The sequence below is a fragment of the Phocoena sinus genome, chromosome 4 (assembly GCF_008692025.1).
Source record: "Phocoena sinus isolate mPhoSin1 chromosome 4, mPhoSin1.pri, whole genome shotgun sequence".
In the NCBI taxonomy this organism is placed as follows: Eukaryota; Metazoa; Chordata; class Mammalia; order Artiodactyla; family Phocoenidae; genus Phocoena; species Phocoena sinus.
Genome location: NC_045766.1, coordinates 79,578,431 through 79,593,529, shown reverse-complemented (window position 1 = coordinate 79,593,529; position 15,099 = coordinate 79,578,431). Strand labels below are relative to the sequence as shown.

General features: G+C 41.0%; 1 protein-coding gene across 5 annotated transcripts in view; it reads right to left on the bottom strand.

The window, feature by feature from the left end:
* IGSF11 (immunoglobulin superfamily member 11) overlaps window positions 1-15,099 on the bottom strand; it is a 147,349-nt gene that overhangs the window by 95,362 nt on the left and 36,888 nt on the right. The window contains exon 1 of one of the 5 annotated variants that reach the window (XM_032631653.1): window positions 10,858-10,928. The exons of the other annotated variants lie outside the window; for them this stretch is intronic. The gene's annotated coding sequence lies outside the window, so the exon portion shown is untranslated. Of the gene's footprint in view, window positions 1-10,857; window positions 10,929-15,099 lie in introns of those variants that run through there. 5 annotated transcript variants of the gene reach the window in all.

Sequence of the window (15,099 nt, the reverse complement as noted above, 5' to 3'; positions counted from 1 at the left end):
ACGCACAAGCCCAGCGGCCATGGCTCACGGGCCCAGCAGCTCCGCGACATGTGGGATCCTCCCGGACTGGGGCACGAACCCGTGTCCCCTGCATCAGCAGGTGGACTCCCAACCACTGCGCCACCAGGGAAGCCCTACATGACTCTTTTTGAATTATGGTTTTCTCAGGGCATATGCCCAGTAGTGGGATTGCTGGGTCATGTGGTAGTTCTATTTTTCGTCTTTTAAGGAACCTCCATACTGTTCTTCATAGTGGCTGTACCAATTCACATTCCCACCAGCATTGTAAGAGGGTTCCCTTTTCTCCACACCCTCTCCAGCATTTATTGTTTCTAGATTTTTTGATGATGGCCATTCTGACTGGTGTGAGATGATATCTCATTGTAGTTTTGATTTGCATTTCTCTAATGATTAATGATGTTGAGCATTCTTTCATGTGTTTGCTGGCAGTCTGTATATCTTCTTTGGAGAAATGTCTATTTAGGTCTTCTACCCATTTTTGGATTGGGTTGTTTGTTTTTTTGTCATTGAGCTGCATGAGCTGCTTGTAAATTTTGGAGATCAATCCTTTGTCAGTTGCTTCATTTGCAAATATTTTCTCCCATTCTGAGGGTTGTCTTTTGGTCTTGATTATGGTTTCCTTTGCTGTGCAAAAGCTTTGAAGTTTCATTAGGTCCCATTTGTTTTTGTTTTTATTTCCATTTCTCTAGAAGGTGGGTCAAAAAGGATCTTGCTGTGATTTATGTCATAGAGTGTTCTGTCTATGTTTTCCTCTAAGAGTTTGATAGTGTCTGGCCTTACATTTAGGTCTTTAATCCATTTTAAGCTTATTTTTGTGTCTGGTGTTAGGGAGTGTTCTAATCTACAGATTCAATGCAATCCCTATCAGACTACCACTGGCATTTTTCACAGAACTAGAACAAAAAATTTCACAATTAGTATGGAAACACAAAAGACCCCGAATAGCCAAAGCAATCTTGAGAACGAAAAACGGAGCTGGAGGAATCAGGCTCCCTGACTTCAGACTAGACTACAAAGCTACAGTAATCAAGACAGTATGGTACCGGCACAAAAGCAGAAAGATAGATCAATGGAACAGGATAGAAAGCCCAGAGATAAATCCACGCATATGGTCACCTTATCTTTGATAAAGGAGGCAGGAATGTACAGTGGAGAAAGGAAAGCCTCTTCAATAAGTGGTGCTGGGAAAACTGGACAGGTACATGTAAAAGTATGAGATTAGAACACTGCTTGCTTCTTTTATCTAACTGCTAGAGTGGTAGAGATGTAGAAATACACAGCAAAAACAGATAAAGATAAACTTTGTCTCACATGCACAATATAAACAGCTATGGCTTCTACCCTGCTAATTAATGAGTAATTTTCCATTATCTGCTCTTGCCCATCATGTGCTAATATTTAAGAGAATGCAAGAAAAATATGGGGGCGTATGACCCATATTCCCAAGAAGTGTATCATCTAGTCGGAGAAATAAAGACTAATGGCTGTAGAACAAAAATCAAGGCACAAATAGCACTATGTAACTAAGGGCTAGGCGGTATTGTAATTTTTTTAAACCAAGACCATTGTGATTTTGAAATTAAAAAAAAAAAAACCTTTTAAAAAGGCAGTACAATCTGAGCTGAATCTTGAAAATGGATAGGATTTAGACTGGCGTAAAAGAGGAGATGCACAGTCCCTGTCTGAACATAAAGAGGAGAAATATAAGCAAATAAAGAGTAGTCGGGTGAGATGCTGAGGGGTTCTCTGGCAGACATGAGGCTAATGAGGAGACCAGCCTGCCTAAATGAGAGGTTCAATTTGGAGCACAGTGGGAAACAATGGGGTAGAACTCGACTATGAAGAATCTGGAAATCCAGGCCATGTACTGCAAACAGCGTCGGTAGATTCCTCCACACGGAAAGCAGCAACATTAGGAAGGCAGCACTGGAAAGGAACTAGAGTAACAGGTACACATACTGCAAAGCACCATCGCAAGCATGCAGGAAATTGGAGTTTATTTCTGTATAACTGAATTTCATTTCTGTTTGGGCGCTACCATTCCACTGAATGGTAAAAACTGAATTTCAATCAATTCAGGGTAATCTCAATCAATTTCTGGTTTCTTCTTTCTCAAAGGTTATATCTAAATGCCAAAGGATTACAAAATGCTAGATTTGGGGGATCTGGGGACAGGATGGGTGAAGACCATCATTTGCCTTTATCCCCACAAATACCTGAAGCTCTTCCACCAACAGGTCTACCCAGATCCTTCCCTCATCCTCCTCATCCCTCCCACAAGCCTTCTCCAAGTCTGGCTCTCTCCTGGCCACATTTATACCCCCCTGTGCACACAAAGGCACCTCCTGTTGCCACCTAAATTATCCTGGCCATGGGAATTGGCATAGCTACCTCAGCTCCATCCACCATGCTGGGCACGGGGATCTCTGTGCCACCACGTCAAGCTCTACTTTTCTGAGGACAGGAAGAGCAGATTTGGAATCTTCCACACCAATTCCCTTTCTCCCTGGAACGTGACTTCGAAAATTGAAAAGTCAAAAACTTGACTTTTTTATACTATAGAATATGCTGTGTTTAATCTTTTCATTAAAAACTAAGTCAGAGTGCCAAACGAAAAGAAGCGTAAGTATAAGAGAAACCATAGGGAGGGGATGGCCACTGGTTAATACTGCAAACATTATCACATCAAACTAAGTGGGAAATAAAGAGGACCTGAACCAGGGGATCTTTGGAAATGGACAGTAAATAGGTAAGGTGAGAGATATTAAAAGGAAAAATTGATGGGAATGTTTAACAGAAGTAAAGGATACTGAATAAGAGAGAAAATAAAATCATCCCATGGTTTTTCTAGCCTTTGAGATTAGGAAAATAATGGCATTATCAAAACAGACACCAGTTTAGAGTGAAAAGGTTCTGAATTTGGTTTTGAATTACATTCACATAGGTTTTTCTGGTTCAAGATCATGACTTAAAATGCCAGCAGAAAAAGGATTCCAGACTTATTCTAGAAATTAGTACTACTGAGTTGTTTCTCAGTAACACATTCATTACTATGGTTTTCAAATACTATCAGACTTCAAATAGATACACAGTTTTATGAAAGAGACAGCACAACTGATCTTTTAAAAAAGTTAAGACCTTCAAACCCTAAAATCTGCCTTTCCATTCACACTTCTCTATTAAACAGTCTCTTCATTTATAGGAATAGGTACATAGGTTACTTATTCTTTGGGAAAAAAAATATTTAGCTGAAAAAGAAACCAAGAATAATGCTGTGCTACCTTCACACACACAGAGCTGGGCAGCTAAAACAGAACAGGCAACAATAGGCCGACAAAAACGAGCCTGGCCCAGCTCTCCACACCCCACCAAAGCCGGGAGGGGAATCCTGGTGAGCCCTGGAACTGACAGATGATCCTACTGCTATCTCACTAACTAAATCTCTAACCAGAGAACAACCTGAAGAAATATATAACTAGAGGCAATTATAGTGTTTGAGAGTACAAAGCACTGAATGACTGAAGCACACAACGGGCATGCATGGCATGGACACAGACGGGGCAGAGAGCAGAGAACGACTTTCAAGTTATAAATTACTAGGTCAGCTCCAGTCAAATTAGCGAACTTTAGGGAGTGAAAATCAGATAACAGAAAATAAATACCTAAGGGAAAACATTTTATGCATGAGCATGAAAAACAGAACATCAAAAATTGAGGATTATGCCAGGACATGTGGTTTGATCTTGATTCTGAGATACAGTTCCTCAGTTCAGTAACACTGATTATCCTAAAGAGAAGTGACAGGAAGAAAAAGGGAGAATAAAAGATTGAAAGTATAGTAGGTAGACAAAGGAAATGCATCCTTTCTCCACTCACCTTTTTAAGCCCTTCCTTGCACCTTAATATTTTAGCGTGTAAATTAAGAATGAAGAATGGCATGTTCAAGATAACATATTCCTAAACTCATATTTAAATCTATTAGTAAAAAGGTATTTAATCAAAAATACCTAAAACTCCAATTATTATTGCTGTACACTGAAGATAAATATTAGAACAAGACGCATTTCTATCTTTAAGGAGCAACTCCCAAGTCCATGAGAACAGAAAGGGGGCATTCAATGTCTTCTTTGCTTTGGAGCTTCTTCTCACTAAATTTTGATCTACAGACTTGAGGTTTGGGGGTTTATTCCTGTCTTTCTCTCCAGTCCCAAATGGACAGGACTAAACAACCAATTATTCCTGTAGGGTCCAGACACCAGGATCTGAATGCCCGACTCCTCATGGTCCTAAAAACCCATGAAAAGGTACAATCTCTTCAAATTACATATTTTTTTAAAATATAAGGTTTGGGGAATTCCCTGGAGTCCAGTGGTTAGGACTCGACGCTTTCACTGCCGGGGCCCGGGGTTCAATCCCTGGTTGGGGAACTAAGATCCAGCAAGCTGTGCAGCACGGCCAAAAAAAAAAAAGGTTTAAATTTATTCAAATTGAAAATATTAAGCTATATCTAGTCTCATTCACATATTTTCAAGTCACCTCCTTACTATTCTGTACTTTTTCTGTCTCCCAATGCACTTACCACCTCCTAACGTAGTATACATTATCCTTATTTTTCTTACTGTTTATTGTCTATTTCTCCTTGCAGTAAAATGGAGGCTCTGTGAGGGCAAGTATCTTCACATTTTTCATATCAGAGAATACTTGCTCAATAAATAGCTGTTGAGTGGATGCATGTGCATAGTCTGTGCAATTCCTGACACCCTATAAATTTGCCATTTTGAAGCAACAAAATCCATGTGCCTGAAACATAAAGTATGGTTACAGGGCTGGACAGCTGTATCCTGGACACTTTGGACAGACTCCATGGCTGAATCTGTAAAACCTAGAGCTCAATGCTTTGGAGATATAATTCAAGGATAAATGGAACAGTTTCAGATATGCAGACCAGGATCTCACTGGCATAACTAAAATAAAGAGTTAAGTAGCCTTGGAGAACTAAAATATGGACACCTTTCATGAAGAATTAACACCTTCTTAAAGTAGAGTTGGGATAAGGCATAGATCACACTATAAATGAATGAGGAGTTGGAGTCAGTTACCTTCAAGTGATGCTAGGACCCAGATAAAGATGCAAGACACTGAGAAAGACATCACAGCCACGCTCTCCCTGGCTGTTTCCACTAGGAATGTGGATACCAATCCCCTCCATTTTTAATATCTCCTTTTCTTTCTTCTCTTAGCACTCACTCCCAGCCTCCCCCTCCCAGTGTTTTGCCCCTCTGCTGCTCTCTCACCCGGGCATATGCCCCGCCCAGCAGGAGCAGAACTTGTCATATGCACAGAGACCAGCAGGCCTCTCCTGCCCACCACCATGTGCCAAGCTCAGCAGTGGCCTGGCACACATAAATAAGTTCTGATCTGAATAGAGTGGAGCACGGACAGCCCCTAGAATTAAGTGTTCCATGCACACAGCCCTGGGCACGCACCCAGACGCTAAACACACTCAGTGCATCCAGGATAAATCCCCTTAAAACGGGAGAAAATGGTTGTCTCTGTCAACCGTTCAATGACAACAGGGCTCTGACAGAAGATTAAACGAAGAAATGCAGTAAAGACCCAACTCATTTCTTTAAGCTGATTTGCCCGCCTGAGTTCCCAGAGACTCGGTGCCACAACTGCTTGAAATTAAGAACAAGATGGGCCACCTTGATCTCTAAAGTTCTTCCACATCTAAAGGCCTATGGTTCAATCACCACCAACTTTTCAGCATCTATCATGTTATAAACAACTATTCTGAGCACTGTAAGGACTATTCAATAAAAATGTAAGAGACAATAGTGGTAGAAAATAATTAGGATAGTTAAGTACTGAGGTAGACCTTGAAGGATTTAGAACTCAGAGAAATAAAGAGGTTTTCAGAAAACAGCAATAGCATGTGCAGAGATGCAGCAGTGGACGTGAACATGAAACATTCTTAAGACAGGGAAGACACTAGACTAGCTGGAAATAGTAGGGTTCATGTGGAAGAGCCGTGGTTGATAACGTGGGTCAGTAACCTTTCAGGGGACCTTGAATGCCAGGGTAAGAAGTGTGGCATTGTGGGCAATGTGGAAAACACGTGAATTAAAAGAGAGACGAAAATGAAGTGATGTTTCATAAAAATGCATTTGGTGGCCTCAGGTAGGTTGAATTGGAGTAGATAATGACTTGATAAAGATCAGTTGGAAAATAATGCAACAGTTCAGTTATTGGTGATGAGAATCACCACTAGTGTACTGGCAACTGAAATGAAGATGAAAGGGCAAAGAGGGAGACAGAGCAGGAAGGAAGAGCTGTCAGCCCTCACGAGAAGTCCCTTCCAGGACGTGGAACGGCACACTAATCCTAGCTGGTTGTGCAGAGTGGCACTGCGGTCCTATCCGAGGGATCCCACAATAGTTTAGCACATCTTTGTTACAGTACCTAACCCCCTTGCCCTTCTTCAGTGCACAAACCAAATTCAGGTGACTGGCTCCCCAAAAGAGAGTTCTGTACATCTCTAATCAATGCTGTCTCCTTTCAATTCTCCTTCTCCTTTTCTCCATTCCTGCCTTCCAAGCAGCTCAGTGTCAAAATTTTGGAGAGAGGTTTCCACCACAATCACCACTCCACAGAGCCCTTCTCCTCTCTTTCTTCTACAACCGTTCTTCTCTATTACCTTTTGAGTTCATCTCATTAAAAACATGTTTGTCAAGATACCTAGTCACCATGGTGATAGGAAAGCAACATTACAGAGAAGAGAAAAAACTGCCCTTCTTCTTTTAGTAGCTTAAACATTTCTCGGTTTCCATCAGTTTACCTAAAAGATTAGGCCGTTAATCTCCAGTCTCTCAAAATAAGCCTGCAAACAGCTCAACCCTCTTTCCAAGACCAATACAATATATAGTGCAAGCCTCAGCCTAATTGCTCTAATTACATGAAGAACATAATGAGATACAGCAGCAGATGGCTACAGATTAAATTTGACAGAGAAGAAATTCTCCTGTCTCATCCTTTTATTGAAGAAACTTTGCCTTGAAAAAGAGAAATTAAACAAAAAAAATCAAAAAATCATTTTGTTCACAGAGCCAAATGTATATTTTTAAGTGCCATTCCACTTTTCTATTTTCTTCAGTAGTACCTGTCCTTAAAAAAATAATTCACTCATTTCATGTAGGTTTCTGTTACTACATATAACAAGATAAGTTTGTACCCCCGATGAACAAAAGGTGCGCTCATAGAAAGTCTGTCCGAAGTTTATATAATAAATTGTATACTTCCACAAACCTGTTCTAAAATCTCAAAGATGTGCTCTATCAAATATAAAATTGGGGGACTGGGGTTATTTGAGCCTAACAACAGAAAGTCTCTATCTAAACCACTGTTAGCTCAGCTTTTCACAAGAGATGGAGTGTCAAACTTCCAACCACCATGTTAATACTCTTTAAACTCAATATCCAAAAGTGAAGTCACCATCTTCTCCTTAAAAATAAGTTTGCTTTCCCAATATTTTTTCTAGCTAACGGTAACAACCGGCTCTAACCTTGGAGCTATCTTTTCAAACTCCTTTCATGCTGTTGTCAATGCTATCAAATGGTATCTGATAAACTCATTCACTAATAAAATTATCAATTACCACTCCAGAACACAACTGTTTGAAGTTTTAACAAGATACAAGAAGCTTTAAAACAAGTAGATTTCTATTATAGGATATGGGGCAAGAAAAAGAAGGGCAAAGAATTCTATCACCCAGTCATAAACTTACGTGAAACCTCTTTCAAAAAGAAAAATTAATGTGCCTGTCTCAACCCTGTCTGTTTCCTTTAAAAAATCCCTTCCTCTCTCCTTAATACCTTCACTGAAAAGGCCTCTGCTAAAATTGACTCAACAGTTTCTTTCATTTGGTATTCAACTAGTCAACAACCATAACAGCCATATTACATTAATCCTCATAGGCTACATTGTGCCTCAGTAACAAATTAACTCTGAAATCTCAGCAGCTTTAAACAAAGTTTATTTCTTACTCACACAGTGTCCTCTAGGGATCCAGAAGCTCTCTACTAAATGGTGACTCAGGGACCCAGTCAAGTATGACCTTGTGAAACCATCATATGAAGGTCTCTACAATCCACATGAGGGTCTCTACAATCCATGTGGCAAAGTGCTTTGGCTCATAAATGACACCTGTCACCTCCACTTATAATCTACTGTTTAGAATAAATACATGGTCCCAACCTAACCCACAAGGCAGGAAAGAAAAAGCAGCCAGGACCTGGCTCTAAAGAGGAAAATAAAACAGGACTAGGTGATCACGTAGCATTGTCTCTAACACCATGAGGCACTTACTCTATGCCTAATGAACTACCGTGCGTCTGGAAGTCTTTATATGTGTTAACATCTTTAATATCCACAACCACCTCGAGATAGGTATTATTATTATTATCCCATTTTACAAACAAGGAAATTGAGGTCCAAAGAAAGTTAAGTAACTTACCCAAGCTAGTAAGAGGCCTAGCTGGGATTCAAATCCAAGCAACGGGCTCCAGAATACATTATGTCACACTGCTTCTCAAATATGCAAGACACAGTGCTAGGCACTGTTGAGGATATTGGTCTTCAAATATTTATAAGCCTATCATATGAAAGAAGTATTTAGATATATTCTATTAAGTCTTAAGAGGACAAAATAAGAAGCAGTACTGAGACAAAAAATTAAGTGAGAGAGTTATTTCTGAGTGCCTATTATAAGCCAGACACCATTCTAGAGACTGTATGTTCCTCTCATCTAAGCATCAAAACACTCCCACAAAGTGGGTATTATTATTCCAGTTACACAAATGAAAAAAAAAAAAAACCAGACTCAGAGAGATTAAGTAACTTGACTAGGATATTATGCAGAGCTAAGATTTAAACCCAAATTAATCTGGCTTCCAAGCCTGTGCAATTTCCCACTACGTCTCACTGTTTTTCAATATAGAAATAACACATACAAATCTCAGCCTACAAATCAGATGGGCAAGAAATGTAACTTCATTCTCTTCATTTTTTCAGTAACTAAACTTAATTTTCATTGTGAGCCCCCACTGAGCTGAGAGGCAGAAACTTAATCTTTGCGGTTTTGCTGTGAGGTCTTACGGAGAAGTTCACTCTCCTCTAGAATTCATCAAACCTTCCTAGAGGTTCTCTCAAGCACAAGGCCAATATCTGGGCTCTCTCAACTCCCTATCTGACTCTCCCTCAACTTGTCTACAAAATCTTCTTTCCTGACTTTTCCAAATTTAGTTTTATAGTCAGACCCAGGCTTTGTAATTTCTGAAATTCAAAACCCAGACACTTGCCTCTTCTCTGCATTCTGCTGAGGTGTCTCTTCCCCCACTGCTAACCAGAAAAAGTAAAACCGTCAGAGGGCAGCAGAAAATACCAGGAACAGAAAGTACATTGTTTAACATATCACAGTAGCACGTGTTTATATTATAAAGAAAGCCTTTTGACAACTGAAGCTGCTGAAAATGAAGTCAGTCATACGAGACAGCAAACTTCCCAGTATAAGAAGTATTTAAGGCAAGCGTGGTCATGTCGCTAGAGCAATACAGAGGTTTAACAGGTATATTTGGAGGGTGGGGGTGGGAGAGGTGGCAGTGACTGAACCTAGAATATCTGTCATCTCAATGGATAGTAGGAGAGAGAGAAAGAAAAATAAAAAACAGGCAAAGCTACAATTTTAAGGATGCCAGAAGAGCATGGCTGATTTTCTATGCATATTCACGTGGAAGAAGATAGAAGAGGACAGGTTATCATAAACCTCAATACTGACAAGAGGAAAATTAAGGAAAACACGTATAGCCCACAAAGGAATAGAATGAGAACATCCAAGAATATGATTTCCTAAGGTCTGCTGAAATAAGAAACAAAGAAGAGAGAGTGGTAGGAGGAAAGGTGAGGGTGTGGAAGATTATCCAAAAAATTCTGACCTGTAAGGACTCTGTCACTGAACGCTGCCGCTCAGCGACAACTTGATGCTGATCTAAAACTGCAGAGCCCGCAGGAGACAGAAGCCAGGGCGTGCCGAGTGAGAAGACAGAAAGCCACTGGAGCCGAGACCTTACGCTTATCCCTCTCACAGCCTAGGGAATACATCCTGATTGTTCTAATAATTTTCTCTCAACTTCTGTCTAAGAGCTAATGATAAAATAATAATAAATTACTAAGAAGCACTCCCAGAGGCATCAGAAGTTATGCTAAGCCCCATTAAAATGCAGCTCAGAGTTATGGAAAGTATCATATTAAAATTTAAGACCCTTCAAAATTCAACCTTATTTAATTTCAAAGCAGTATTTCAAACCAAAAGGCCCTATGGGGGTTGAGAGAGAAAAGGGAAATAGCAATATCCTATCTCTACTAAGGAGAGAACTGAGGTAGGAGGGGAAGGGGATCTATTGGACATTTTTAATGACAGCTTCATTTGTGATATATTATAAATGTCTGTCCCTCTGTCACAGTGCAAGGACAAAGCGACCATTTTACTTATTGTTTCCTATGTCGTTATTATTGATCAAGGTGAAAAGCTACGTTTCTGGCTCAGACCTCCCTTAAGCCCTAGTCCCATGTATCAAATTGCTTCCTGGTTTTCCCTTCCCTTGGGTCACATTCCACAAGCAGCACCCATTCAATTTATCCAAAACTGAATTTATCATCTTTTTCCAAAACCTGACCTTCCTCCTTTATTATTCTCCATTCCTATGCAGCCAAGACAAGAACCTAGGAGATTCCCCCAGATGCTTTTTCATTCTTTAAGATGAAGGAGTCACAGATTCTTACCTCCTCAGTTACTCTCAGTTGGTGTCCTCCTCTTCATCCCTTCTGCCATCTTCATCTCTCCTCTGAACCCCTGCACCAGCCTCTTAGCATATGTCCCCCCTTCTCCTCACCTTGTCTCCCACCAACAGATTCCATGCCCTCGCACCAGATGGATGCTTCTAAAATGCAAATTTGATCATGCCACACCTCAGAAGAGAGCCTTGCGATGACGAGCCCGTTCTCCCCAAGAGACAAACCAAGTTTCTCAGCATGACAGAAAGGCCTTCCACGGGCCGGTCATCAGCAGCTCCACCGCCCAGCACTGGCCGTATCACACATCGATACAATGAAGCCAGCCTGAACGACTTGCGCTGCATGCCCCATGCTACTTTACACTTTTTGGTCTTTTGCGTGTAGTTCCCTCAGCCTGGAACCTCCTTCCTCCCTTCAACAAGCCACAGTTCAAAACCCCATTCCTCCAGGAACTCTTCCCTGACTTTCTGCCATCCCTTCTGCTCCTCTCGCCTTAGAAGCGAGTGGCCTGCCTCCACATTTGCAGAGCACACCAGCCGCACCGCCACAGCACCCATCACACCCTCTGCAAACACCGCTTGCTTCTCTGTATTACCCGTGAGACTGCCAACAGCTCAGGGAAGCTGTCTTCTCCTCCACTCACAGTGCCTGGTGCCCAAGAAACATTCACTAAACTTCTTTCATTACGTGCCTCGATTTCTACTTGATGCCATTTGTAACATTTTCACTACAGGTACAAATGAGGGATTTATAGTAAGAAATATTGTGTATGCTTAATGTAACAGGAAAATGGCAAGGATCCTTTATCATCCTTCCGCAGGTCAGCCAGGTACCACACCAAGTACACACCTTCACGTGATGCATAATGCTTAAAATAGTAGTGGCAATATCTTGCTTTTACTAGGAAGGAAACTAGCTCAGAGAGGATAATAAATTCTCCCAAGGCTAAACAACTGGAAAGCAGATGGGTCAACATTAAAATACAGGTTTTACATGAATCCGTTAGTGCCTCTCACATAAGAGAGAGAACACAGAAATTAAATGGAAAGAAAAGGCCACACAAAGAAGAAGAAAAGAAAATTTTCTAAGTTCTCCAGACTCACAGTCTCTTCTCCATATTTCTCAGCAGAATAGGTGACTCACGGTAACGGGATCATCCTAAAACCACGGCTGTTACTTAGAACACCACGTTAAGGAAAGTTAAGGCTAGTGGTGCAATAAACTTAATTAGTTTCATTCCACTAGATATCCATCTACTAAACTTCTAACCTTGTGAACCATTTCACAAACCCGTAGCCTAGGAAAACGTGTGTAGGGGCTCAGTTTTAATCCGTCACCACCACTGCAATACAACTCCAAGTACTAACCTTCCTCGTGGCGTCTGAGCACTTTGGTGTATGAAAGATCCTACAAAGAGGCTCAGGGCTCAGCTCTGCAAACGGAATGCACAATGGAATACCTACCTAGAGAAGCGGGTGAGGACAAGCTACAGCTCACACCACAGCCCTGCACACCCCGGCATGGGGATATTCAGGGGCACGCTGTGGGGACTGAGGACTGTGGGCTCAGTGTACGGGTCACAGCTGCAAGTCTTGCCTGGTGATATCATAAAAACACGCTTGGTCTACTCGGTGGAGGTAATCCAGCCCCAATAAAGATTGCACCGGCTGCTCAACGATGTTTGGAGTTCACCACCCAGAGAACTAAAAGAGCTACAATTCAGGGACACCAGGCACAGAGCCCAACAACAGCAGCCTTGAAAAAGACAAGGAAGAAAAAATGTAGCAGCAACTCCCTGGGCATGTGACTTGAGACTCTTGGCAGGCTGCCCCACAGGGCTGGACAGTCTGTGGGCAGAGAACTCACATCTTTCTCTCAGCTGCCCGAGGCCAAGAAGGCCCAGACAGAGGACTACCAACTCAGATCCTACATCAAGCTAATAATCAATGAGACCCTCCAGAGGAGAACAGTGAATGAATAACCACAACTCTCACCTGCTTTACACAGTCGTGGGACTGATCAGCATCACTCCAACTGGGCTTCATGACGTCCACAACCTGAAACAGTTCTGTAATATATTAGTTGGATATCAAATATGCAACTGATGCAAGGTTTATTCCCCGGTAGGCAGAGTGCTAAACAAAGCTCTGTAGCAAAAACAAAGGACAGAGTTCAGCTTAACAAGTCAACCAACATTAATAGGGAGAGAATGTCAATATAATATGGTAACTGCTGGCACACGATGTACATGACAGTATATGAAGATCACCAGCCAGAGTTAAATGACCAAAATCGAAGCAGGCAAATGTCGACTCCCACAGGGACCAAAGGGGAGAGTTAAAAAACAACCCTATAAATCATCTAGTCTGGATTTTCCAATGAGGACACAAGTTATAAGGGGAGTATGACTTGCCCAGAGTCATGCAGTCAACTATCAGAAAAGCCTGGGCTGGAACTCAGATATCCACTGCTTTCCACCATAGCAGAACACTGTTCCAAGATCACAGATATGGGACAAGTTCTAAGCTTCTGAAGCTGGTTAACTACAACTTTCAAAAATGCAGATTCTAAACTGAGTAATGAACTGTGAATGGGGATGGAAGGAGGGGTGTGCGGGCTGGGTGTCCTCAAGGGTGGGAGACCTGGCATCTGCGTGTAGTGTGTCAGTAAAACCAGAAAAATTAAAAGCATTTCATTTGTAACTGGCAGCAAACATTCTCCTCAAAACAAGTATTTGCTAAAAAGTTGCTTCAGTGGTGTTACTAGTTCTCTGCTCCTCCCCTACAGCAGAGAGCTATTTTATCACCTGTGCTAAGAATGTGGACATGTGTTGCATGCAAGATTTCTCAGAGACTACTGAAATTAGGCAGAGTACAACATAAGTGAATCTACTTCAGACTGAGTCAGCAAGCCCCTTCCCCAACAGAACTTCACTATGGCATCACGAAGTTCAAAGCAATACCCGTGTGAACTAACACAAAGCTCTACCCATGTGACTTTGCGAACTGAAATGCAAGCCAGTTGTGATTATACGGTAATGAGACCACTGCTACACTTAAATCCTTCAATGAACATTCACTGATTAACTCTGTCACGTACTATTTTAAGACCTGGTTTTGGGGGGGAGGGGTTGACCGGGGTGTCGGGGGGAGGTTAGGGGACAAAGGATGAGAAGCCAGATAAAGGAAAACACAAGATAAAAAAGACACAACCCCAGTCTAGTCAGGAAAGCAAATATGCATGCAAATAACTGTAAAACTGTTTGATAAATGTTATAAAACAGTGCTACTCAAAATGTGACCTGTGGACCAGTGACGACCTGTGAATTGTTTGCTGTTGGTCCACAAAAACATAGTTAAGTTCAAAACTGAGAATAAACACTTAGAAACCTAGTAATTTTAGGGCTGTTGAATCTAATAATTTTAAAATGAGGTTTCTATTTTCTGTCTTCTTTACACCTCATTTTTCTATTTCATTTTTATTACATTTTACAAAAGTATTGGCACACAAAGCAATAAAGTGATATATCAGAAGTACTATATATAATACGATACTGTATGAGCACAGACGAAGACAAATGGCGTGTTCAGAGAGGCTCCAGAGAGGAGATAACCTTTGAGCTGCAAAGGATACATCAGACATAGTGAGACGTGAAAGGCATCTCAGGCAGAGGAAGAGCATCTGCAAAAGCCTGGGGGTCATAAAAGTAGATGGTATGTTTACAGCACAGACTTTGAGGCAAAGTAATAAACAGTAAAAGTGCAGAAAGTTAAGCTACAAAGATTCAAAGAAACTTGTATGACTTTATAGTTTAGGCTTTGGGCTCTACCCAAAACGCAAGAGGGAATCACCATTTTTATAACCAGGAGAAGGACGTGTTTATATTTTCATAAAGGTATTCTTTCAGAAGTACAGTAGGCAGATTTGAAGGGAGAGAGAACAGGGAGAGATAGAGACCAGTTATGAACATACTGGAAAATAATCTAGGTGGAAAGTGAAGAAACCTGCATATGTCAAGGAAAACAGGCAAGAGAGAATGACTTAAGAGAAATGTTTCATTTTTTTATTTTATTTTTTTAAGAAGAGGCAATATGGAGTTTTTATTCAGCATAATCCACCTAGAATATGTTGACCTGTTGCAATCAGAACAAACTATTTTCAAGAAAAAAAAATCACTTGTCTTATATCACAGATCCTACTCAAATGAATAAATAATTATCAACTATTACA